The sequence below is a fragment of the Tamandua tetradactyla genome, chromosome 12 (assembly GCF_023851605.1).
Source record: "Tamandua tetradactyla isolate mTamTet1 chromosome 12, mTamTet1.pri, whole genome shotgun sequence".
Classification (NCBI taxonomy): domain Eukaryota; kingdom Metazoa; phylum Chordata; class Mammalia; order Pilosa; family Myrmecophagidae; genus Tamandua; species Tamandua tetradactyla.
In genome coordinates, this window is record NC_135338.1 from 25,028,161 (window position 1) to 25,053,018 (window position 24,858).

At 44.3% G+C, this 24,858-nt stretch overlaps 1 protein-coding gene across 18 annotated transcripts in view; it reads right to left on the reverse strand.

The window, feature by feature from the left end:
* TMEM229B (transmembrane protein 229B) overlaps positions 1–24,094 on the reverse strand; it is a 42,518-nt gene extending 18,424 nt beyond the window's left edge. For 3 of the 18 annotated variants that reach the window (XR_013160313.1, XM_077122782.1, XM_077122783.1), the window contains exons 1-2: positions 23,982–24,094; positions 22,226–22,308 (exon numbers count right to left, since the gene is read on the reverse strand). The gene's annotated coding sequence lies outside the window, so the exon portion shown is untranslated. The other 15 variants (XR_013160316.1, XM_077122784.1, XR_013160314.1 and 12 more) reach the window with 13 other exon arrangements.
* Positions 24,095–24,858: the final 764 nt, after the last annotated feature.

A 24,858-nucleotide genomic window follows, 5' to 3' on the forward strand; every position in this document is an offset into this window, starting at 1 on the left:
CCCAAGAGCCTTTAGTGCCAGCAATCCTGCCCCCTCCTCTCCCTCTGCCTCTTGGTGGACAGTGCCAGCTTCAGGAAAAGCACAGAGCCTCGCAATCAGCTCAAAATATGGCCCTAAACAGCACTTCTGCAAGAGTAATTAAAGGGAATGTTATCTCGGTCAGCCTCTCATTAGCCCCTTAATTAGACTGCTGAAAATAATTAACATTCCTTTTGACAAAGAAAACAGAGGCTACATTACGTTCAATAGGACAGCCTCAAATCAGCCCTAGGACGGACAGGAAGAGAGCTCATCACCTCCCAGTCCTACCAAGCGATGAGACAGCATCCGGTGACTCAGGTTGCGTGGCAAACCTTGCTCTGGGCCAGGCTGGCAGGTGAGCTGATACATACCACAACAACATATGTATGCATGTATATATTATTTATTACAGATAATAAACAGAGAAAAGCACACGTACAGATGCACACAAAAAGAACTTGAAGGAAATGGAAGATTCTAACAAGATGGCAGGCCAAGGACATATACCTGCCTTCCCCACAAACCAGAAATGATAGAAAAGACATTTTCTACAAAGAATAAATCCATTAAAGTACAAAAAAAAAAAAAACCAAAACAGGAAGAAATACCATCGATGGTCCAGCAATTATAGATACTTCCCGAAGATAGAAGGCAGATGAAAATAAAATGATGAAGCTACAACTAAAAATAATAAAACCATAAAATATTACTCCTACTACTAGCTAACACTCATACAACACATATTATGCGCCAGACACTGTGTACCAGACACTTTGGTATATATTATCTCATTTAACCCTCATAATCCATTGAGAAGAGACCATTATCCATTGAGAAGAGACCATTATCCATACTTTATAAATAAGACCCTAAGAGGTTATATAGGTTCCCCAAAGTCACAGTGTAAATAAATGCAAAGGCTAGGAACTGAGCCCAAGCAATGTGGCTAGAGGTTCTATGCTGTCAGAAGAACGTCTCTGGGGGTTCCAGAGACAAGGCCCAGGAGGAGGTCTGAGTGCTTGGTTATTGGATTCGGAATAACCAGGCAAGTTGACTCCTCCCCATCTTTCCAAGCAATGGGTCTGCACGCCAGACCATGAATGGGGACACGGGGGTAGAAAGCCAAGGCAGAGGCCCAGGTGACCGGTGACAGACACCAGCCCGGCTCCCACCAGTCTCCATCAGGTTCACCCCCTTCCTGTCTACAACCAGGGGAAGCTGGCGCAGGCGCATAGAATCAGCATTCACAGAGAGGTGGCTGGAGAACATGAAAATACGAAGAGGCACACCAACCAAAAGACACACCAGACATTGGGGAAAAACCAATGCCATGAAGGAAGCATCAAATTTAAAACAGAAGTTCTAGCTTGAAAACAAAATTAATCGCGCCAACAGAATGAGATGTTTTTAAAAGTATGATAAAATATCTTTGGAGGGATGGGTTGGGCTACTGCATCCATAAAACAAAAAAAAGCTAAAGATCTAAGAAATAAATATACCATGTTTAACAATGGCTATCTCTGGATGAAAGAATGACATTATCAAACTTTTCTTTATATATTTTTTTACATATTTCTATTTTTTTGAACTTCCTGTAGTGAACATACATTACTTTTAGAGTCGGAAAAGTTATTTTTTAAAATGCCTCACAGAATGTAGGTGCTTAATAAAATTTTGCTGAATGAACTTTGCAAAAAAAAAGGAAATAGAGGATCCTGTCTCTTGCATTACTCAGACTGGTCCACATCTCACTGTCCCCCAGTCAGCCACACGGGCTCCCACCTCTGAGTCTGCTCACAATCTCTCTGCCCGCTCCACCTGCCCCTAGAACGCCCTTACCTTCTCCTTTCTGTCTACCCACGTTGGTCCATCTATCAATGGCCACTCAAAAGATTACCCTTGTTGATGAAGAGTAATCTCTTTTTTGTCCTCCCCAACTCCTTAGGGCATCTAATCCTCCAGGACCATAGGCTATTAAGCTGTCCTGTGCCCTCACAGTACTGACAACTTATATGACCTTTACCTTTCGGTGAGTCCAACTCTTGTCTGTCCAACTTGATCACAAGCTCTTAAACACACAGAGAGGGCACCAGACTTCTTTTTATACCCCACTGTATCCAAATAAAGTTGAGTAGTAGCTTTCGTAATAACATTTCTAGGTCAACTGAGTGAATGACAAATGGGCTTCTGTTCCTGGTAGGAGTGGGAAGAGGCAAATGATTGTTGATAAGTGGTTACTCAACAGGGTGGGGCCCACACAGCTAGGCCCTCCCATATGGGAAATACTCCAAATGCTATCTGGTCCTGGAGGGCTTTGAACTTCTACCCCTTGGGCTAGAATCCAGAACACCTGCAAACCCAGAGGAATGGCTGGTAGATCTAGAGGAAAATTTTGTTGAGAGTTTTAGGATGTTTATGTGGTCTTAAAGCATCTCCCAACAGATTGCTTCTTAGTAGCAAGGCGAAAATAGTAAATATAGGGTGAAGAAACTGGAGAACAATCTGACTGGGTGATCAAACATAACATCACACATAAGGGGCAGTGGACATCAAGTGCCTCTGGATGTGAAATACTGAGAAGGATGCACCATCACTCATGTCTCTTTCTGCCAGGAAGGCATAAACCAGAGTCTAAACCACAGCCAAAGGACAGGGGTGAACCGAATAAAACAAATCCAAATGGAAGAACATTCTATTTAAAAAAAAAAAAAGAAGGAAGCAGAGCATGTATTCCTTAAAAATGTTGATGTCGTAAAAGACAATGGCTGAGGAACTGCAGATTAAAGGAAACTAAAGAGACCCAACAATTGAATGCAATATGTGCTCCTAGACTGATCCCAATCTGGAGAGGGGAAGAAAAATGCTATCAAGGACAATTACTGGGACAATTAACAAAACTGGAATACAACTAGAAGATTAGATAAAGTATGGTATCAATGTTTAATTTACTGAAGGTTGTGTAAAAGAATGTCCTTAGGAAACCATACTGAAATATTTAGGGATAAAGAGCCACAATAACATCAACTTACTCTGAAATGGTTCAGAAAAAAATTTTAGAGAGACAAAGAGAGAACATAAATGATAAAGCAAATGGGGCTCAATGTTAAATATAGGTGAATCTGGATAGAGGCTAGCTATCTGGGTGCTCTTTAAATTATCCTCGCAATTTTTCTGTAAGTCTGAAATTATTTCCAAATAAAAGGTTTTGAGAAAAAACAGCAGGGGGATCCTCCCATCAGGACAGGGCGTGGGGTCGGGGCGGAACAGATATGGAGAGTGAGTTCAGAGAGAACCACATGTCATTAGATGTCTCCACTGGCCACAGAAGTCCTAGTTCTGGGACTTCTGTCTGCTAAAATTGTCCTCATGGACGCAATTCCCCTTCTAGTTGCCCCTCACCTCCTCTTTCTTTATTTCTAGAAGACCTCCATATTGGTGCAAGAGGACAGGATGAGGCTTTTGGGTCTATTTCTAAATGTAGTTAATATTTCCTGGAGATGTTTTGACACTTGTTTTGTCCACAGTTCCACAGTGATGAGTCCGGTTATACTTGTTAAGCCACGGTCTTTTGGCTTGAATATTATTTAGGTATTTCATTTCTAAAAAACTTTTGTTGCTAGACCTCTCAACCTGTCTGGCACGCTCCTCCCTTCTGAAACCTCACACCCACTTTCTAGGGTGGGTGTCCCCTTTCCAAGATACTTCACCTAACTCCAAAGTAAGCTTCCTGGACAGGGCACAGCCTCCCTCCCCGGGTCCACGCCTGCCTCTCACTTTAGACAGCGTGCAGCCACATGGCAGGGCGAGGTTCTCTGAGAGCTAAAGGGATTCCAGCAAACCATCATATTGTGCAAATTCATTTATTTTCAAATTCAGAAGGCCTTATGTGCTTCTTGTATGTGCAGACTGCTGAATGAGAAGTAGGCTGGAAAATGAAAGCCAAAGCATGATAGCGGGGCTGGTTGTTTTTAAAACATAGACATACAAAATCTTGGAAATTCTACTATAACATCAAACACCAGAAAACTATTAATAATAATAGCTTACATTCTTATGGTGTTCTTTACTTAAATGTGCCCTTTCAAGTTCATCTCATTATTTATGCATTCATTCACACTCATTAAAACATTAACACAGCACCTATTTTGCACCACAAGGTATGTGTAATACCCCAGGTATTCCTGTGGCCCAGACCACAAGAAGCTGCCATTATAGACGGCTCTAGATTGTACAACTGGAACTCTGAACTCATGGGTAGCTCACTGGCAACCCAGGGGCTGAAAAAAAAATTCCTCCAAAGAGGAGAGAATAAAAAAGAAGCTATTTTGGCTTCAGCACGTATGTAAAATTTGTTGTTTCTAAAAACACAATTTTAAAAATTATAATTTAGAATTATGTTTGTTTTTAATTACATATGGGACTCTAATCTGACTTGGGGAGCAGGGAGTTAATGCTTAATGGGTACAGCATTTCTGTTGGGAGCTATGGAGAAGTTTGAGTAATGGATGCCGGTGAGGGTAGTAGAACCTGTGAATGTAATTTATGCCAATGAATTGTAGACTTGAAAGTGGCTAAAATGGGAAATTTTATGTTGGATCTATGTTCTTACACACACACAAATTGATAGAACTGTACAACATAAAGAGTGAACCCTAATATATACCATGGACTTTAGTTAATAACATAATTATGATAATATCGGTTCATCAATTGAAACAAACGAACCACACTAATGCCAAAGTGTGTTAGGGATTACGTGTAGTGGGATGGAAAGGCATGTGGGAACTCTGTACTTTCCGTGTGATTTTTCTGTGATCCTACAGCTGCTGTAATAAATAAACAAACAGGGGGTACAAGGGTGGTTCAGTGGTAGAATATTCGCCTACCACGGAGACCCGGGTTCGATTCCCGGTCCATGCACTTCCCCAAAAACAAACAAACAAGCAAGCAAAACAAACAAACAAAAATTCAGCAAATGGTGCTGCAATAATGGGATACTCACATGGAAAAATAATGAAATGTGACCTCGCCGTACAGCAAACAAAAAATAAATAAACAAGTAAGAAAGCAGGACTGAGAAAACAGTGGCTGATTTACAGTGGCGGTGGTGGGCGGGGGTGGGGGGGTAAAAGGAGAGCCGAGAGAAAGAGGGAGGAGTCCAGGAAGATGACCTCCAGACTTCATGTTGGTCATTCCCTGAAAAGATAAAGGAGATACAAATCTGCCCTTGGGATGCCCTAAGTTTGAGGTGCCGGCTGGAGGCTGGAGGCAGGTTTGGGACCCCAGTGGGAGCACAGCAGGGGAGAGCGCTGGGTGGAAACCGCAGGGGTGACCTGGGGACTGACAGAGGTGGGGGCACTGTGAGGGGCTGAGGAAGTCCCAGGAAAGCAGGAGGAACCTGGGGAAGAAGGCTGGCAGGAAGGGGAGACAGGGAGTGACAGAGGCCATGGTCCGCAGCAGCGTGGCAAGCCAGGCAGGGACTGAAAATTGCTAGCTGCACAGCGGTCACTGGTGACCGTGTAAGAATGGAGAATGCCAGCGATGGGAATTAACGAAGACCATGTGCACAGATGATGCTTCTGAGAAATCTGCTTGTGAAGGAAAGGAGAGAAGCTGCTGGAGAAATAGAGATGAAGGGGGTATCTTTCCTCCTTCCTCTTTTTTTTTTAAGGTTAGAGGAAGCTAAGGATGTTTAAACACTAAGAAAAAAACAGCAAGGGAGAACTTATGGATGGGATGGGCACATGCTATGGGGAACCCACGGATGCCCAGGGTTGTCCCGAGGTCACAGGAGGGTATCAGAGTGAACCTGTAGGCAAGCAGGACATGTGGGTCATTAAAATCCCCTTTATGGGGTGAAAGTCTCCCTGGCAGTGTGGGAGATGACCCCCAGGGGTGAGTCCAGCCCTGGAACGGAGGGATCAACAATGCCATCCTAACCAAAAGTGGGGAAAGAAGTGTAACAAAGTATCCATGGCTAAGGGAGCTCAAATGAGTGAAGAGGCTACTCTGGAGGTTGCTTTAACGCCAGCTGCAGTTAGCCCTTGCTCCCTATCATTAACTGCCAAACCCTAATCATCGGGCCATTCCAGCCAATCCTAAAGAACACCTAGGGCAATATATAAGATTCCTCAAGAGTCCCATGCACTAGGGTAACTTTCCAGAAACCTACAACCTCCAAATGGGTCTCTGGACCAGATAAGTCCTGAAACCTAAGGGCCTAACCTCTCCAGAACATCAGATAGTTCCTTCTCCCTATCCCATATTAGTGACAGCCCCTTTCAACATGAAAAAGTTAGAATGGGCATAGCCCAAACACCCCTAAAGATCAAAGGTGATGATGGAGTTATACAAAGAAGGTAGGGTTTAACAAACAAATATGATTGCTGAATCATTAAATTGATATTTCTTTTAGTCTCCAGTATCTTAGTGCAGCAAGAAGTAAAAATCTAAAATTGTGGAATGGTAGTCCATACCAAATTCTGAATCTACAACTAATTGTTGCGCTGTGCTTTGAAATTTATTGCTTTTTGGTATATATGTTATTTTTTCATAGAAAAGGAAAAAGTGATGATAAAAAAATATTTAATCCTTCTAGCTTCCTATATTCTGGAGCAGCTAAAAGGAAAAATTTGAGAGGATGGTATGGTAGCCCATGAAAAACTCTGGGATCTGTCCTCTAATTGCTTGTTGAAGAGTGCTTTGAAAACTATTGCTTTTTTCTTTCTTTGCTTTGTATACATATAATACCATACAATAAAGAAAGTTAAAAAAAAAAATCCCCTTTACAAAGACGGGACTAAATGTGACCTACCTAAGATCATACAATATCCAGCACTGTGGGCCAAGTCAGAATACAGGTCTCCTGGTTTCTAGAGTCTTGGGCACCTCTAACAGACCAGCAGTTCTCAGTGGGGCCACCCCTTAGGGGGTGGGAGTGGGGCTCTGTCAGCACAAGGGTGGGGTGTTCTGGCAATTAATGGGTGGGGGCCTACAATGCTGGAGGTCTTGCAATTCTCACAAGGGCTTACCGAAGGAAGAATTTTCCCACATGACTTTAGAACACTCTATCGGACATATTCACGGAAATGAAAAGTCCATTTATAATAATCTGCCTCTAGAACCTGTAAAATTAAATAAAATAGCCATCTGTTTTGGGTGCTGCCAGGAGGGACCCCTTTAGAGAGAGGATTTTCCAGAAAACAAAAACAATAGACCAGCAGGGACTTTCCATGATAATGGAGCAATGGAAAGCACCCTACAGAATAGCAGATAAGCAACACCTGGTGATAAGCCAGTTTCAGTCCAGTAGAAATAGCTTAACAGAATGGACAAGTATGTCATACTAATCAATTTATATCGGTTCCCTGCTTTGTTAGACCCCCCCCCCATAGTAACAACCTTCAATGCTAGGTAGCCATTGTAACCCCCCACTTAGAAATGTCCTAAATGCCTTCATAAGCAGCTGCAATCAGATAGCTATTGGGACTCTCACTCCAGCTCCCCCAGTTTGAGATTTCCCTGCTCCAGCAGTTTCTCCTTCAGTGAAACAGCAGCTTTGAATATGGTGGTGACCTTTTTTTCTTTTAACAAACCTAACGCCCTTTCTGAAGTAAACAAAGAGGATTTTTGCCTGGTTTTCATGTATACTGAATTTTCCCAGGAATGCCATCAGAGTATAAACTGCAGCGATACTGTGCTTTTTGTTCTTTGGAACTTTCCCAAGAGCTGTTCACCAAATTTTGGAAAATCATGTCAACCCCAGCTGCACTTCTCCAGGCATTTGAGTCATCCACAGAATACACCTGTATCTGTGGGTATTTGTAGATGTTACATTCTCGGTGATTCTATGGACAGGTCCAGGCATCTGACTTCTTTCTGTCTTCTGTGTGGTCATGTCCAAGCATTTACATATTATACTATATGCTAATGATTATAACTAACTTTGCCTTTATTTCTCCTTTATATTACAGTTAAGGCATTATATTGATTTTCTGTTTAATTTTTAATTTTTTTTTTTTTTTTTACATGGGCAGGCACCAGGAACCGAACCCAGGTCCTCTGGCCTGGCAGGTAAGCAGTCTTGCCTGCTGAGCCACCGTGGCCCAATTTCTAATTTTTTTTTTAAACATAACATTCAAACACGAACATCCTTACCATATGATCATTCCGTTCTCGGCATATAATCAATAGCTCACAATATCATCACACAGTTGTACATTCATCACCATGAATACACATGAAAATTATCCATCACACATAATTTTTTAAAATTATATGGGTAGGTTATATTATCTATGAATTTGATTCAGGGTAATTAAGAGGCATTACAAATATTTGTTAAACTAAAGAGGGGCGCTGGAGACGCGACATTCCACGTTGTGTGTCCCTAGAAGCGAGGGAGGAAGAGGTGAACGAATGAAACAATCAAGCCCACGGAACATTGTCAATTGTCTTTTACTGATACCAACACGAAGCTCCTGGACGATGGGTCCACAGACAATGTGGTCATTCTATAGGGTTTAAGAAAAGGACGCAATGGGCACCTTTGGGAGATTTTATTTCGCTGATTAATTCAAAGTATACTATATCTCAGCATCTTCCAGCATAACGACAACAGGTAAAAGACCACAAGGCATCAGGAGGGCCAGGGCAATGACAAACGGTTCAATGTCTGGAGTCAAAGATGTGTTTAGAGAAGTCAAGGAAATAGGTGCCAGGCCTGATCTGGGGAATATCTTCCTTAATGGACGAGAAGATGAGTAAACAGCATGTAAGAGGATGCTTAAGTATATTTATGGAAAATGCTATATCAAGAGGAACTGTGGACAGGAATGGGGATTGAAAAATGATCCCAGAGGACCTCCAATAGGTTAAAAAGGCAGGGCCAGAAATACTTACGGTTCAGCACTCTGAAAGGGGCTGTTATTTAATAATGGGGGAGGCCACCTAAATTCCCACAGGCATGGTCATCAATGCCAAATAAGGTACTCATGACAATGGGGTGGAAAGAAAAAAAAAAGAGAAAGATGTGCCCTTCAGCCAAAAGGGACTAGATAACTGATAGATGTGCTGTCCACAATCTGAGGACACTTGGGGATTGAGGTCCTGGGGAGAAAGGAAGAAAAAACATGGGGCACTGATAGCAAGTGGAAAAACGTAAGGCTTTGACATTCTTTGCCTTGTTTTTCTAATAATGCAACTCTGAGTCACCTCTTCTTTCAGTTTGCTCATTAAAAAAGACACAAATCAAAAATGAATAAAACACAACAGACCACTTTAGATTTCACCATTGCACATTTCTGTATTGTTCTCATGTTTTTCCAAGAGTATTTACATATATTTTAAATTTAAAAAGCAAATATGGAGCGAGGATGCAAAAAAAAAAAGCAAATAAGGAAAAACGGCAGGAATTAATGAGCAAGCTGACTCTCAAACTAGTAGCTGCATCACTTCCCAGGTGGAAGCAGAGGAAAAAAGCTCTTTTAGGTTCCAAAGAAACATCCAGATAGAGGAAATGCCTCCATGAACAAGTGTACAAGCCTCTCTGCAGCAGCTCACTCTCCATCCAAGTGAAACTGAAATGCAAAGGCCCAGGAACAGCGATGGCTCTGGGAGGAGAAAAAGCCTTCTTAGTTTACGGGTCATACACAGGAATTAGTCCATGGGCCAGACAGGGTTAGGACCAGGGTGAGACGAATGAGGCACTCAACTCAGGCACAAAATTTAAGGGGGTGCCAAAAAACTTAGTAGTCGAGATAAATAATATTGAAATGCAACGTTAAAAAAAAAAAAAAAGCAAATCTGCAAACTATGGGTGCAGATGGGACAGTTATATTGAAACCAGGGTCGGGATTAGGGTAAAACCAGTGAGGCAGTTGTGCAAGTGCAGGATTAGATTCTGTCTTTATTTTAAATTTTGACGTTTTGTTCCACGTGGATGTTTCTGCACTCATTTTGAGATTTTAAAATATTGCATTAAAATATTATTTAAATTGAGTTTTGTTCAACCAAGATGGTAGCGTAGGACACTCCAGGGTGCCATTTCCCCACAGAATTCTTGAACAACTAGCAAAACTGGCGGAGCCACCTTCCTCAAAACACCAGAAAAGATAAAGGGGTGCAATAACTGGACAAGTGCCAAATCAAGAAAACTCAGTTTTAAAAATGGCAGGCGCCTCTCCTCTGCATGGTGTGAAACCAGCCTATACTTCCACTGTGAGTCCCCAGTGTTGTTCCCGAGGAGGACAAAGCAACCCCTATGTGCAATCTGGGGTGCCTGTATCTCGGTGCCAATCTATCAGGGGGCAGCCTGAAAGACTGACCAATATCTCTTATGAATATAGATGCGAAAATCCCCAACAAACTACTAGCAAACCTAATTCAACAGCACATTAAAGGAAGTATACCTCATGAGCAAGCAGGATTTAACCCAGGAATGCAAAGGTTGATCAACATAAAAGTCAATTAATGTAATATACCACATTAACAGAATGAAGCAGGGGCCTGGGGTACATACGATCATCTCAACTGAGGCAGAAAAAACATTTGACAAAATCCAGCACCCCATCTTGACAAAAACACTCAGAAAACTAGGAATAGAAGAAAACTTTCTCAACATGAAAAGGGGCACATCTGAAAAACCCACAGCTAACAACATATTCAATGGTGAAAGACTGAAAGCTTTCCCTATAAGATTAGAGACAAAACAAGGATGCCCGCTGTCACCATTGTATTGGAAGTTCTAACTAGAGCAGTTAGGCAAGTAAAAGAAAATAAAAGGCATCCAAATAGAAAGGAAAAAGTAAAACTTTCTCTATTTGCAGATGACATGATTTAATACATAGAAAATTCTCAAAAATCCATAACAAAGCTACTAGAACTAATAGACGAATTCAGCGAAGTGGCAGGGTACAAGATCTGTAACTAAGAAATTAGGATTTAAGGGATGATCATGTATTATTATATAGATATTCCTTTTTGCTTTCTGGTATCTTAGAGTAGACAGAGGGAAATACCTGAAATCTTTGAGTTGTAATCCAGCTGCCTTGATCTCTGATAATGATTGTATAGCCTCTATCTTGTGCCCTTGTGATTGTAAAAACCTTGTGACTAACCTTCACTTGTACCCAGTTATCCAGTTTTTTAACTTTAGAGTCTTATACTCACTAAAGACAGCCCCTAATGTTTATTAATGAAGGGTCTTGGGTCAGCCCAGAAATAACCCACCCCAAGTCTAAAGTTATCTTAGATAACTGAAACTGGATCTAACCAAAATGGGCCCAACTGACATGTGCAGTAGCTTAGACTCTAACCCATAAGTCATCTATACCTCATTATAAAATAAAAAATCAAGTCCATCATCATATTAAGGCCGCCATTTTCTTAGATATATTCTGTGACTAAGCACGTAATTGATCTGCGTGTGCTCAATAATTCGATCACCTAGGGCCACTGTGCTCATATCCTAAACCCTGCCCATCTTTTAATGCTATAAACTATCAGAATTACTGCAGTTCGGTCATCTGATATCCTACTATGCACAAAAAAAGTAATGAACTTTTTTCTCTTTGAAACTCCAATGACTGAGAGATGGTCGTTGGAGTGCACAGGCGAAAGAATCCACTGCCTTTGCCGGTAACAGATCAAGAGTCAAAAACCAGTGGTGTATCTATACGTTGTAATGAACAATTTGAAAGCAAAATCAAGAAAAAAAATTCATTTGTAATAGCAACCAGGAGAACCACATATCTAAGAATAAATGTAGCCAAGGATGTAAAGGGCTTATACATGGAAAGCTACAGAACATTGCTGAAAGAAACTAAAGAAAACCTAAATAAAGGGAAAGACACTCCATGATCATGGATTGGAAGGCTAAATATTATGATCAAAAGGGGAAATTTAGGTTGCATATATATTACTAGAATAAAAATTTAAAAACAAACAAGCAAACACCATAGGGTTGTAAAACATCTAGTGAACCCTAATGTAAACTATAGACTGCAGTTAATATTAATAATACAGTTATAATAATATTCCTTCAACTATTGTGACAAAGGTACCACACTAACGCAAGGTATTAATAAGGAAAACTGGAAGTGATGGATGGTATTTGGAAATTCTATTTTCTGCATGATTTTCCTGTTAACTTAAAACTTTTCTAATTAAAGAAAAGTAGATATAAAAAAGATTATTTATAGTGATTACTGAGTTTCTTTGGTGCCCTTAAATTTTGCACTAGTAGCAAGTACTTTGTTCACCAATCCCTCGTCCCTGGCAAATTGCTACACTGAGAAGCCTCTGGGCAGAACTTCCAAAAGGCTGCCACCGAACTGTCCTTTAAAGATGTCAACAGAATACCAGGTCTAATTCTCTCTAATTTCAAAGGAGGGTAACACTTCCTCTTTAGGGGACATCTGGAAATGAGGGGAAAGAGTTTGGCTGTCACAATACCATTTAGGGGGTGGCAACCAGGGAGGTGTGATGTTAGAACAGTCCCCCATAAAGACCTGTCCCACCCGCCAGTGCCAATAGCACCTCGGTGGAGAAACACCATGCAGTACCACAATCCCTTATCCGAAAATCCTGGGATCTAGAATTTTTTTGATTTTAACAAACTAATGCAGAGCACATTTCATAAATTACATAATTTCTGCAGCAGGGTCAGGGGAAGCACGTTAATATTTCTGCAATAAAATCTACGAATATTTACACACAGTGGCATAAATAATATTGCCCCATTATCAGTTGAGGTCAGGTTTTGTCATTTCATGAGTTCAGGAAAAGCTTTCGGGTTTTAGAGCGGTTTGGATTTCAAAATTGCATATTGATAGGTTTCTCGACCAGGAAGAAGGAGAGGAAACCAAAACTCAACCAGAACTCGATGAAGGAGCTTTAGCATGAGGCCACACGCAGGTGGGCTGATGCTTAAGACGGTAACAGCACCGAGCAGGGAAAGGGGTACAGCTTATATAGGATGATTGGCAGGAAGTAGTGGAAGGGAAGCGGTGGGTTTCCTTTCTTTAGTTTGGGAGCGGGACGTTGGCAGGTCTCCATGAGTTGGTTTTGGAAGCAGGGGGCTAAGTTAGGAGTTGGCAACTCTTCATTGGTGGGGCTTAAATTTTAAATGTTGCCGTAGTCATGCAGGGTTAATGGGAGCTTATCTCAAGATGACAGCTGCCCTGGGGTGGGCTTGCGGGTTTCCTGGGAATCATGGGTGGGGGAAGCTTCTTGGAATATTTGCTAGGGGTTGGTCACGTCATGGGGGAAGGGGTTCTGCCTAATATATATAAAGAAAAAAAATTGCATATAAAGGATTATGGGCATTAATCACATTACAGTAGACCTGGTAAAGGAAAAAGGCAGTATTTTGGACCCAAAATTTTTGTTATAAACGTATGCTGAAAAGAGAAAAATGGCAAAGCTACCTCTGGCGATCACCCATAACAAGGTGATTTGTAAAAAACAATCAATTCATGTTATTAGATGCCTGCTACACATAAAACCTTACACAAAGAGTCGTGAGCTATACCAAGATGGACAAAGACAAAGTTTCAACCTCCAGGAGCTTAAAATTTAGTGGGGACAAGAAGGTAAACATAAAATCACAGAATACTGAACAAATGCAGGGATGTAATTCACATCCACATTTTAAACATCATGAAACCAAGGTTCAGAGAAGTCAAGGACCTCGCCTAAGTTAGCAATAGGCAATTAAGGGCAGGGAGAGATCAGAATCTGTATCTCATAACAGTCTTTGCACAGGCTCTTTACATAAAAGTACATAATATTTGCCAACTTTGTGATGAAATTACAGGAGGTGTTGAAACATCCCAGCAGAAAAGTACACCTTTGCAGGAAAGATGGGCTCTGACTTTAAAAAGGACTATGATTTGGGTAAGCAGCAAGGTAGATGAGGGCTAGTCTGGTAAAGGACACAGGGGCAGTTTGGGGGGAGGGGCTGGAAAAGCAAGTAAAGGCTACCTTACAGAGCTTGAATACCAGGAAGAACCCATGATTATCTCCTAAGGCTGTGCTTCCCAGTCACTTTCTTCCCACCTTTGGGCTGCCCACTACCCTTTTGAGAAGTCATAAAGTGCAGTGGTTTAGACGTGCAAACTGTGGAGCCAGATTCCTTCCATGCCAATCCCAGCTCTGACCCCACCTGTGTAACCTTGGACATGTTGCTTAGCCCCTCTTTGCCTCAGTTTATTCATTTGTAAAACAGAGATAATACAAGGAGCTCCCTCAGAAGAGACTCTGAGAATTAAGTGAGAGAGCATGTTTACTGCACTGAAAACAGGACCCGGCATTATAAATATTCCATAAACATTAGCTTGGCTGTAATTAACCTTTTATTTAAACCCAGTTTTAAGCCTTATATATGCCCTGCAGCCTAATCCTAAGCAATAATACCCATAAAATCAGGGGCTTATTGTGATAGGTATGGTTTTAGAATGACGTACATATAAAAAGATGTTAAATCAAGTCTTAATCAAGGCACCAAGACACAACAGGCATGACATTCCCAAGTGTAATACCAGATAAGAAAGCACATTTTCAAAATAGAGAGGCAATGCTCCCTCACACTGAGGGTATAAACAGGTCAGAATGGGTAGAGCTTGAAGGGGACTCATTGGAGAGGAATTCTGAGAGCACTTTGGTGTGTTGTGATCCCGTCCTACCTGCACAGGGGCTCATGTCCCTAAGCAGGTGAGAGGTGCTGCAACAAGACCACTCAGGAAACCTGGTATTTGTGCCTCCTGCAACTGGGAGCTGCAGACTGGCATCTGAGCATCACCTAAGACATCCAAGAGGGAGGAGACACAAGCTGGCTATCTGTGTCAGAGGAGCCAAGGGAAGACTGCCGAAGTTGGGGTGGGCCTGCATTCCCGGGGCACACTGGGCCACAGATGTATGACTGTTTCCTTGGACTAAGGTGGCCCACATGCACAAGAGGGCTGGCATGAGGTTAGAGGTCTTGTCCAAGAGGGCCATTCGAATGGCCTACTAGACCTTACCTGAAAGAAGCTAAAGGAGCATCACTGGATTTTAGGGGCTGAGAGAGGAGCCCCAAGCAATAATCTAGAATACAGAATAATTTGCTCTTTTCAAGACAACCAGAAGTGAGAGATCATGGCAACTCGCGGGAGAGGAAGGTAGGGGAGGTTGGGGGGGGTGGGTAGAGTGTTTCTGAGAAACCCATGAACATGCCCATAAAACAGACTCAGCAATAAATACCCACCTGGCCAAGTGAGCACGTCTCTGCCCCTCTAATCCAATTACAAAGGACTGAAGGTAGTAAGTACTAAACTGGGACCATGCTTGTGACTTAACATGACCACAGGACCTTCCTCTGCCTAAGATTGACCAGAAAAGTTTGAGGCATAATTGAGCTTTCATCCCAAGCCAGGAGAAGAACTAGTCCCACCAAACTACATCATAGTTCTTTACATTTATTAGAAACATAGCTACTAAAATGAAATGTTGCTCTTTTTTGCCACATCTATTGCAAGAATGAAGACCCAGAAAATGTCCAGGAAAAGAATGTCTAGAAAATGTCTACATCTTGCTGAAGGGATGCATGTTATTGTGAAGGGCCCGAGGAACCCTGCAGAGGACGTCAATCACATCAACGTAGAAGTCAGTTTCCTTGGAAAGGAAAAGAAGAGGCTACAGGTTGACAAATGGTGGGAAACTGAAGAGGAACTGGCTACAGTCTGCACTACATCTAGTCACGTACAGAACGTGATCAAGAGGGTTATGCTGGGTTTCCAGGTATGCTCACTTCCCCATCAATGTTATTCTTCAAGAAAGTGGGTCTCTTGTTGAAATCTGAAATTTCTCGGGTGAGAAATAAATCTTTAGGGTTCAGATGAGGCCGGGTATTGCTTGTTCAGTTATTCAAGCTCAGAAAGATGAGTTAATTCTTGAAGGAAATGACATGGAACTTGTATCAAATTCAGCAGCTTTGATTCAGCAAGCCACAGCAATTTAAAACAAGGATATCTGAAAAGTTTGGGATGGTATCTATGCCTCTGAAAAAGGAACAGTTCAGCAAGCTGATGAATAAGATAAGAGTTGTCCAGCTATGGGAACAACAAGATGACAGATCTATTTGGGATATTTTTAAGTTGCAAGGAAATTCATCTACTGGGTCTCTGGACCAGTTAAGTCCTGAAATGCAGAGAGTCCAGCCTCTCCAGAACATCAACTAGTTCCATCCCCCTATCCCATTTTATTGACAGCCCCTTCCAACATGAAAAAGTTGGAATGGGCATAGCCCAAGTACCCTTAAGGAGTGGAAGAAATATCAAAGGTGACAGTGGAATTATACAGAGAAGGTAGGGTTTAACAAACGAGTATGATTGCTGAATCATTATACTGATATTTCTTTTTGTCTCCAGTATCTTAGAGCAGCTAGAAGTAAAAACCTAGAATTGTGGAATTGTAACCCATACCAAACTCTGAAATCTGTTCTATAACTAAATGTTGCAATGTGCTTTGAAATTTATTGCTTTTTTGTATATATGTTATTTGTCACAGAAAAAGAAGAAAAAAAGTGGATTGGGATGACAAATGCACAGCTAAAAAAATAAAGTAAAACTGTAAGATTAAAAAAAAATTCATCTGTTGGTAAAAGAAAAAGAAATGTTTGTCCTTGTGTTGCCCCAAATCATCCTTTAGTAGTATGGTACTCATCATCGGAAATAAATGGTACAGGACGACAAGGATCTGTGGGAAAAGTGTAAGACAGGTATCTTATGGATTGACTTGTGCTCTCCAAAAAGGTATGTTCCAAGGCCTAACCCCGGTCCCATTTCCAAATAGGATCTTTGAAGATGTTATTAGTGAAAATGAGGCCAACCCAAATTAGGATGGGCCGTAATCCAGTATGACTGCTGTCCTTAAGAGTTTGGACATAGTCAATAGGAAAGAGATCAGTTAGAAGACGGCCATGTGACAGAGGCAGAGACTGAGTTATGACATGGATTTCAGGCAAAACAACTGCCAGAACCCTACAGGCGTCAAAGGAAGCATGGTCCTGCTGACATATTAATTCTGGACTTCTAGTTTCCAAAACTGTGAGGCCCTAAAGTCTGTTGTTTCAAACCATCCAATTTGTGGCATTCCTAGAAAACTAAGATAGGGAGGAAAAGATGTGAGTATACACTGGTGGGTACAGTGAGAACTCATCTGCTCTTCAACTCTGAACATGCTGCAATGAAAACAGATGTACCTATGGACTGGAGTACCCAAGGGCCTTGGACAAATGGCTTTGTTCAAAGGGAAATCAAGCTGACCCAATTCCACAACGAGCAAAGGTGGTGTGACCACCCTAAGTTCCAAGGCTGAGTTTATGGTTTCTTTTTTGCTCTTTCGTGTAGTGCTAGAGTGCAGGAAGAAGGCCTGTTCTTACTAGCAATGACTCACCCAGTTGGAAGGCATCAACCAAAGTCCCCAGGCCTCGGAGACCGGATTGGGATCTTGGGCTGAACGAGGCCCTGGAGTTTGCCAAATCCAAGTGCAGATTGTGAAACATACACCAAATACACAATTTCATGGTATTCTTCACTTAAGGGCTCCTTCTCAGAACTGCCAGAGGATGGGGGCGGGGTACAAGGGGTGGGTTGAAGTTGAAGTTCTAGGACAAGATGCAAGAGATGCTTCTTACAGCTTATGAAATGGTCAGGACAAGAGTAAACAGGTGCTACCTCTCAGTTGCCTCATTTACACAGGCAAAGAAGGGATGGCCTGACCCAGTCCCTCTTCACAACAAGGGCTTATTTCAGCTCAGACTTTGCCCTTGAATTTACAACTGGGCTTCTTTCTCCTTCAACAACATCACTGCTCTCCCAGCTCTGACATCCTAGAATTCTAGAGCAGTTGAATTATTCCCTGAGAAAGGAAATACCTCAGAGTCATCCAACATTACACTGGAAGAGATGTTAGACTAGCTCTCCCAACATTATTATTTTACAGATAAGGAAACTGAAGGCAAAAGAATTTGTCATTGGCCCAGAGTCACTAAGCTGAAACAAGACCCCAAGTCTCCTGGCCCCTTGTCCAAAATTCCACTAAACAGCATCATGCTAACTCTCAACAAAGGGTCAGCTAACTTCTTCCAAGCCACAACTTCAACCCTCATTCCTCCTCCACAAATACCTCAAAATTGTAGAAGAGGAGTTAGGGTTAACTTGCCTGGAACAAATGAGGATGAAAGAGATGAGAATCATCTTAATGAAACTAGCTGGTCCGGTTTGCAGAATTTATCTGAGACCCAAGAGTCACAGTCAGCAATCCATAGCTGGACTATAACAACAAGCAGGGCACAAACCAGAAACTATGAAAGAGGTTGGAGGACGAGTATTGGAATCAGTAATCTGCAAAGATAAACTGCTATAACTAGGGGCAGTGGGATGGGAGAAAGGAAAATGCTGTCCAGAGAGCCTATCAAAAGAGATGAATATATTGGCATAAAAATGAAATGGGTTTATGAGATACACTCCTATGCCAAGCATAAAAATTATTCGCCTTACAGAAATTCCCAGGTCTGCTTTTCCCCTACAGCGTAGAGACTTCTCCCACCTTTCAGAACATTTATCAGGATGCTGTTTTTCAAGTAAGATTGAGTACTTCCATCTCCTTATAACTGGCTATATTAAATCCACATCAACACTCCTCACGTCTTAACTGTAACACTACCTCCACTTTTACCCTCTCCCCAACACCGGTTCCATCACCAGATCCTAGGCTATAGAACACAAGAGAATCAGACAGAAATGAGTTCAAATTTCAGTTGACACAAGTTACGTGACTTTTTTTCAGACCCTCAGTTTTCCCAACTGTAAAATAGGGATAATTAACAGTAAATATCTCATTGCTGCAAGAGAAAGAGAACATATGTAAAGCGCTTGGACCAATGCCTGGTATATAGTAAGTATTCAATAGAAGGTGGCTACCATTGTTATTGCTATTATCACTGAAGCCAGCTGAAGCTCCATCTGTGGCATTAAGCCTCGGAGGACTAAAACGGACCGTGCGAGGTCACATAAGTGAGTTTGTCAGGAAGGGATCCAAGAATTCCTGATTCCTAAAGCTTCTGCCAACTATCGGCTCCCACACGAACACTATTATTGTTTGAAGACCTAGAAATCTGGGTATCTGATCACATCCAAGTACCACAAATGATGATTAATAAGCACTCATCATGTGTTAGAAACCAGGCAGGCTATATGAAAGTTCGCTTTAAGGCCATTTATAGGTGAAGAGAAGATCATTTCATTGCCACTGGCAAAAATCTGGAAGTGCTGCTTGTACTGCCCAGTGAGTGACAATATTTCTTGTCCATATTCGTTTTAACAAGATACCATAAAATAAGGCCAATGCCTGCCCACCTTCTCCCTGGCTTTAGAAAGGCTTTTTGATTGAGGTAGAGGGCAGGTCTAGGGACCAGAATGGCTGGCCAAGGACCACTGAGTAAAAGGAGATGGGATGGCAAGAGGGCTAAAAACAGGCCCCCATCAGTGTCCCAAGGAACGCCAGTTACTGGTCTGCAAGGTGGGCTTCCTTGCTACAAGAGGGCCTATCCCCTGCACAGACTGTATAAGCGACAAAACCATGGACTCCCAGGAAGCATATTTCATCTTGAAGTATGAATTACCCCTCAGAAGTGAAGAAAAGAATCCTTTCTTTGTGGCCCGTCAATCTCCTTCTTGGCTGCACTCCCTAGCTTCGGGGCTGGTGTCAAGGCCTTACTAAAACTCAGGATGAATGACCTTTCTAATGGAAAGGGACCATTCTTGAAACTCATGTGATGGGGTGCCTCATAAAAACTAAAACAATGAATGAATGGAGGCACTAGAAGGCATTGGAGTCCAACTGTGAAAGTATGTCCTTAATGCTGGGCTTCAGAAGAGGAAAGGAGCAGCAAAAAGGGCTCTCTCTAATTATGCCTTCATAGCTATTAAATCATGTGTCATTAAGTTAGGATTGGATGGGCAAGTCTTTTTTTTTTTTTTTTTAACTGCTGTGTTTCTAGAGGATGGAGCAGCAGGAAGGAGTAACCTAAGGACCCAGGTCCTGCCCATACAGACTGTCTGCACTAATTTCAAGGATGCTGCCCTTTCTGCAATACCAGCCACACTGAGAGCCAAGAGCCCTGAAAGGATATCAAACTGCTTTTATATCTGGGTAAAGGATTGTGGGGAGCTGGGTATTGAGAAACTGGAATTGGCGATGACTTTGGATCCTCCTCAAATTGCTGGTTTGGAAAGTGGACTCAATCCAGAGGTAGAAGCTAGAACATAGGAGCAAGATGGAAAGTTACCATTCAGAACCATCCTTTGAAGGAGCATGGAGCTGAAATCAAGCTGAGAACTCGGCCACACTAAATTTATACATAGAGGCATCAGTGCTAAAATGAATATTGAGTACATACAGTCTTAAAGAGAAGGAGAGCAGAAGTCCACACCTGCAGCCCGATGGACATATGCAGAGTGAAGGGAACAGGCCCTCCTTTTCACCCTGGTGATGTGATGAGTTATACACTTAGTCTCAATTCTGTCTGGGAACGTGTGTGCCAGGGTTTAAAACCATTTCCTTTTCCTTGAATCACAGCAGCATGGAGTACCCCACAGCTCAAAGCATGAGGCCACGGAGCCCTTGAACCAAACACACGCTCTGGTCTCTTCACGTGGATACCTAAGTTCTATCAGAGCATATTCTCAACACTTTTAAATCCCAGAAAAAGAACTTCCCCAAAACACACATTCATGTATACCACAGTCAATGTCCTCTCAATGTGACTCATTTTCCTTCGGATGAAACCATAATCAAAGTGTTATCTTCCTACCTCTTCCCCAGAAATTATCTTTACTTTCCAAATACAAAGCCTTGGATTTTGAACAGCAGTAATGGAGTAAGCAGAAGACCTGACCAGAAAGGCTGAATTTCTTCCTGCCTACAATATCAGAATCCCTTCCTGTATTCCTCCTTAGCCAGGTGTTGCCACAACAGGAACTGAAAGTCTGCCAACTCAGAAACTACCCGTGCCTTAAAAGGAATATTCCTACAAGAAAAAAATTAAACCCAAACCACCTTGTATGTAAATTCTCAGAGAGAACGGAGGAGAGTAAAGGGATACAAATTTGAAAACAGCCAGGCTGAGGGAGGGTTAGATTTCCCAAGGACAGCCAGATCTGATACGGTCGCTGCTAAGACCAGGCCATTCACTTTACTGCTTGTACCCAGGTCTAGATCTGTGACATCAGAGTCCCCAAGATCATCAGAGACCCTCGCTAGAGCTTGGAGAGGGTGACTGTCACCAATGTCCATAGCTGGCCACCAACTACCAGGAAACATCCTTCCAGGGAGGGAGCTCCAAGACGCCCAAAGAGCAGAGGCTTGGTGCCCATGTGCTGCAGCAAGCGCTTTTCTGATAAAAACTACACTTTTAAAACCAACACTGAAGTTTCCTATCGCAAAAGCTGTAATTCGGCCCTTTCCTGTAAAATGATACCGATCCCTTTAGAAGCAATATGTAAATATGACACAACCGAAATAAACACAGTATAATGCTCCCTAACTTACTTAACATCTTTTATCCAGGACCCAAGACTCTTAAATCACTTTATAAATGTAAAACTTCATGCCTCATCATTTTAAAAGAGGGAGTCAGGGGAGTATCATCTTCCTATCTTACAGTCAGTACATTTGAGGCCAGTCCATGGAAAAGCCTGTTCTCTCACCACTGGGACGCCAGGCCGACGTCAGGCCTTCACATCATTATCCTCAGCTCTGAATAAATCGCTTGGGATAAACCCAATGGGGGATTGTACGATAATCAACGTGGCCCATTTAGATGGGAAAGTGCTCTAGGAGATGGTCGGGTGGTGTCTCCTGTCTGGTCCTACATCTGACTTCAGCCACAAGTTCTAAGGCCACAGATTTAGAGCTCAGGAGACTTCCTGCTTCCTCTTTCTGGTCCTGGAACCTCTCCTACTCCTGTACCTTAAGTGACCAAAGTCAATGCTGAATTCAGCTTGTCATTTCCCTCTGCCGAAAAGTTGGTCCTGGCCCAGTTGTCTCCCCCACTAGCCAATCTCTGTCTCCCAAATACCAAGCTTCATCTCAACCCACCCTCCCTCCCCCATGTCTCAAGCAAGGAGACCTAGCAGGCCTGCCCCCTAGCCCAGCCACTCACATCATTAGTTCATTCACAGGAACAGGAAGGAGAGTCAGCAGTGGCCCAGTGTCTTCTGTCTTCACAGGCAAGCAGATGTAGCTCTGCCTTGTAGTCAGGGGGAAAAAAAACAAGAGCTCCTGAAAGGGCTGTCCTAAGAGGAAGAAGGGCAAAGGGGCAGTCCTGTCCCAGGATGAGAGCTGGTGGTCACATGCCCCTAGCTCCGTGCTGGAGACAACTTACTCCGGGAGATACAAGGTCCGGGCACCTGTTTTCTAGAGAGAAGGGCACTGTACCACCCCCAGGGCAGACCACTCAGCCCTCCAGTTGACTTTTCTTCCTGGAATAGCAAAGAGAAATCCAGGTGTTCCGATGACCCATGTCTGAAGGCCAGAGTCACAGTCCATTCGTTACTAGGGAGCTGTGAACACGTGAAAACTGGTGAACAGAGCCCCCAAGGTTACACTGGCATCCTAACTCCCTGGGGTCCTGCTCTTTTCCTCCTGGGAGGGCCCCAAGCTGCTTCAGAACAACCTGTCACCCCAAGCTCCATACCTGAGGCAACCAAACATGCCCCCAAGGAAATCCTAGATAAAGAAAGGAGACAGTTCAGGAAAGAGAGGGAAAGAATGATAGGGGGTCAATTTCTGACTGGGTTTAGAAAGAGGGAAGGGAAGATATCTGGGAAAGAGGCCAGCGTCTCCCTGCCCTTGCCAAGCACTGAGCTGTAACGGTCCTCATCCAGCTCTGCATCTCCCACAGAGGACCAGAGCTCAGGGAAAGCAGATAAAGAGCCGGCGGCCAGGAAATTAGGCTGGGCCCCGGAGCATCAACCCGGGGACAGGAGGACACCTAGGTGTACCGTCCATCATCACTCAGTTTTCCCGTGCCCTCTGGGGAGGAGGCAGCAGGGGTCGTTTTGGCACCGTTCCCTCCCCTGCAGGAAAGTCCTCAACCTCAAACTCAGGAGGGGCCGTGGTTCTCACGGCCAAGCCCTGACTCCCGGACTAACGCCCCCTTCTGCCCTCTTGGGGCGGCCTCCTGGGTGCTCTCCGCCCGGAGGAAGGAAGAAGGGGGTGTCAACCTTCCGCTGCCCGAAACCTCCGGCGGGTCCCTTCCCTCGCCTCTCCCGACGCCCCTTTGTTTCAGGCGGGGAAAGTTGCCAACGTGCACCCCTTCCCCAACACGCCCCCCTGTGCGCCCATCCCCCGTAGGGAATCCGAGTCAGGGAGCACAACCTTATCTGCGGCTCGCCGGAGAGCCGGGGCGCCGCTTCGAAACCGAAAGCAAAGAGGGAGCGGGATCAGGCAGAGCCCACAGCCCGGTCTCTCCGTCCCCCATCCCCTCCTCCATCGCCCGCTCCCCCGCGCTTGGTCCTGCCCGCCCCGCACGGCCACCTCTCCAGATGGCGGAAAGGCCTTTCTACCGGCATCTGAGGCACCTACCCGTGCGGGGCCGGAGCCGCGGGCAGGGGCAAGGGCAGGGCCGGCCACCAGCCCGGCGCAGGTGCCGCCAGGAGCCTCCTCGGCTCGCTCCCGCTCCTCCTCCTGCGCGGGGACTCCGGGCGCTCTCCTGCGCCGCCTGCTCCCCGCCCCCACGCCCCGGCGCTCGGGCTCCCCCCGCCCGGAGTTGCCGGCCGGGCCTCCCCCGCGCCGCCTGGCCTTCCCGCGCCGCGCCTAGTCCCGCATTGAGTGGCGGCGGCCGGGCGGCCTGGGGGCTGCAGCCGCCGCTGCCCGGGCGGAACCGAGCCCCCCGCGGCGGCGGCGGCGGCACTCACCCATAGTACGGATGCGGTGCAAACTGCACATGCTCGCGTCTGACAGGCGCTCTGGCCCTGGCCCGGCTTAACTCCTTGCTCGCCCGCTAGCTCATCCGGCCCGCTGTCCCGCCGCCTCCCGCAGCCCGGGGGTCGGCCCCGCCCCCGGCTCCTGGAAGCGCGCCTGCGGCTCCTGGAAGCGCGCCTCCGGCTGCGGCCGCGACGCAGGTGCTGGACCCCTCGGCCCTCTCCGCCTGCCCCCGCCCGCTTCCCGCCTGCGTTTGAAGTGTCCGCAAGAGCCAGGCGGAGAGGACTAGCCCCGACAGCCACCTCTCTAGTTTGTAGGCGTTGTGGGAACCGCGTGTACAACACCCGCTGTGGTGATCCTAGAGGCATGGGCTTCCTCAGAGCCAGGGGCCGCATGGTGTTGAAGACCCACTATGTGCCAGCATTGCGGCTGTACAGTCCATTTATTGAAGCGGGCACGCAAAGGCGTTTCTAATTGTCCCCATATCCTAGAGATCTTAGAGAAACTGAGGCCTAGGGGAGTTAGGAAATTTGCCTGAGGCAAGGCCTGACCTTCCAAGCCCCACCATCTCGGTTTAGAACGCAAAGATTAAACAAAAGACCTTCTTTTCGAGGTCAATCTAGATCTTTCTATCGGGCGGTGTTAAATAATGGGTGTCATCCAGAAAGCCTGAAGATTCTGGGATATGGAATATGGTGAGCTGTTGGCAGAGAGCCCCTCGCTTGAGACGGCTGTTCCTCCAGGCCCAGTGCAAAGGCTGAGCACCGAGTGGGAGTGAAATCCAGCCTCCATACCCAGTGCCTCAGTCAAGAGGAAAGGACATCTTTTTAATTTATAGGCCCCCTGAGTGAGTCCTTTTGTAAATAATCT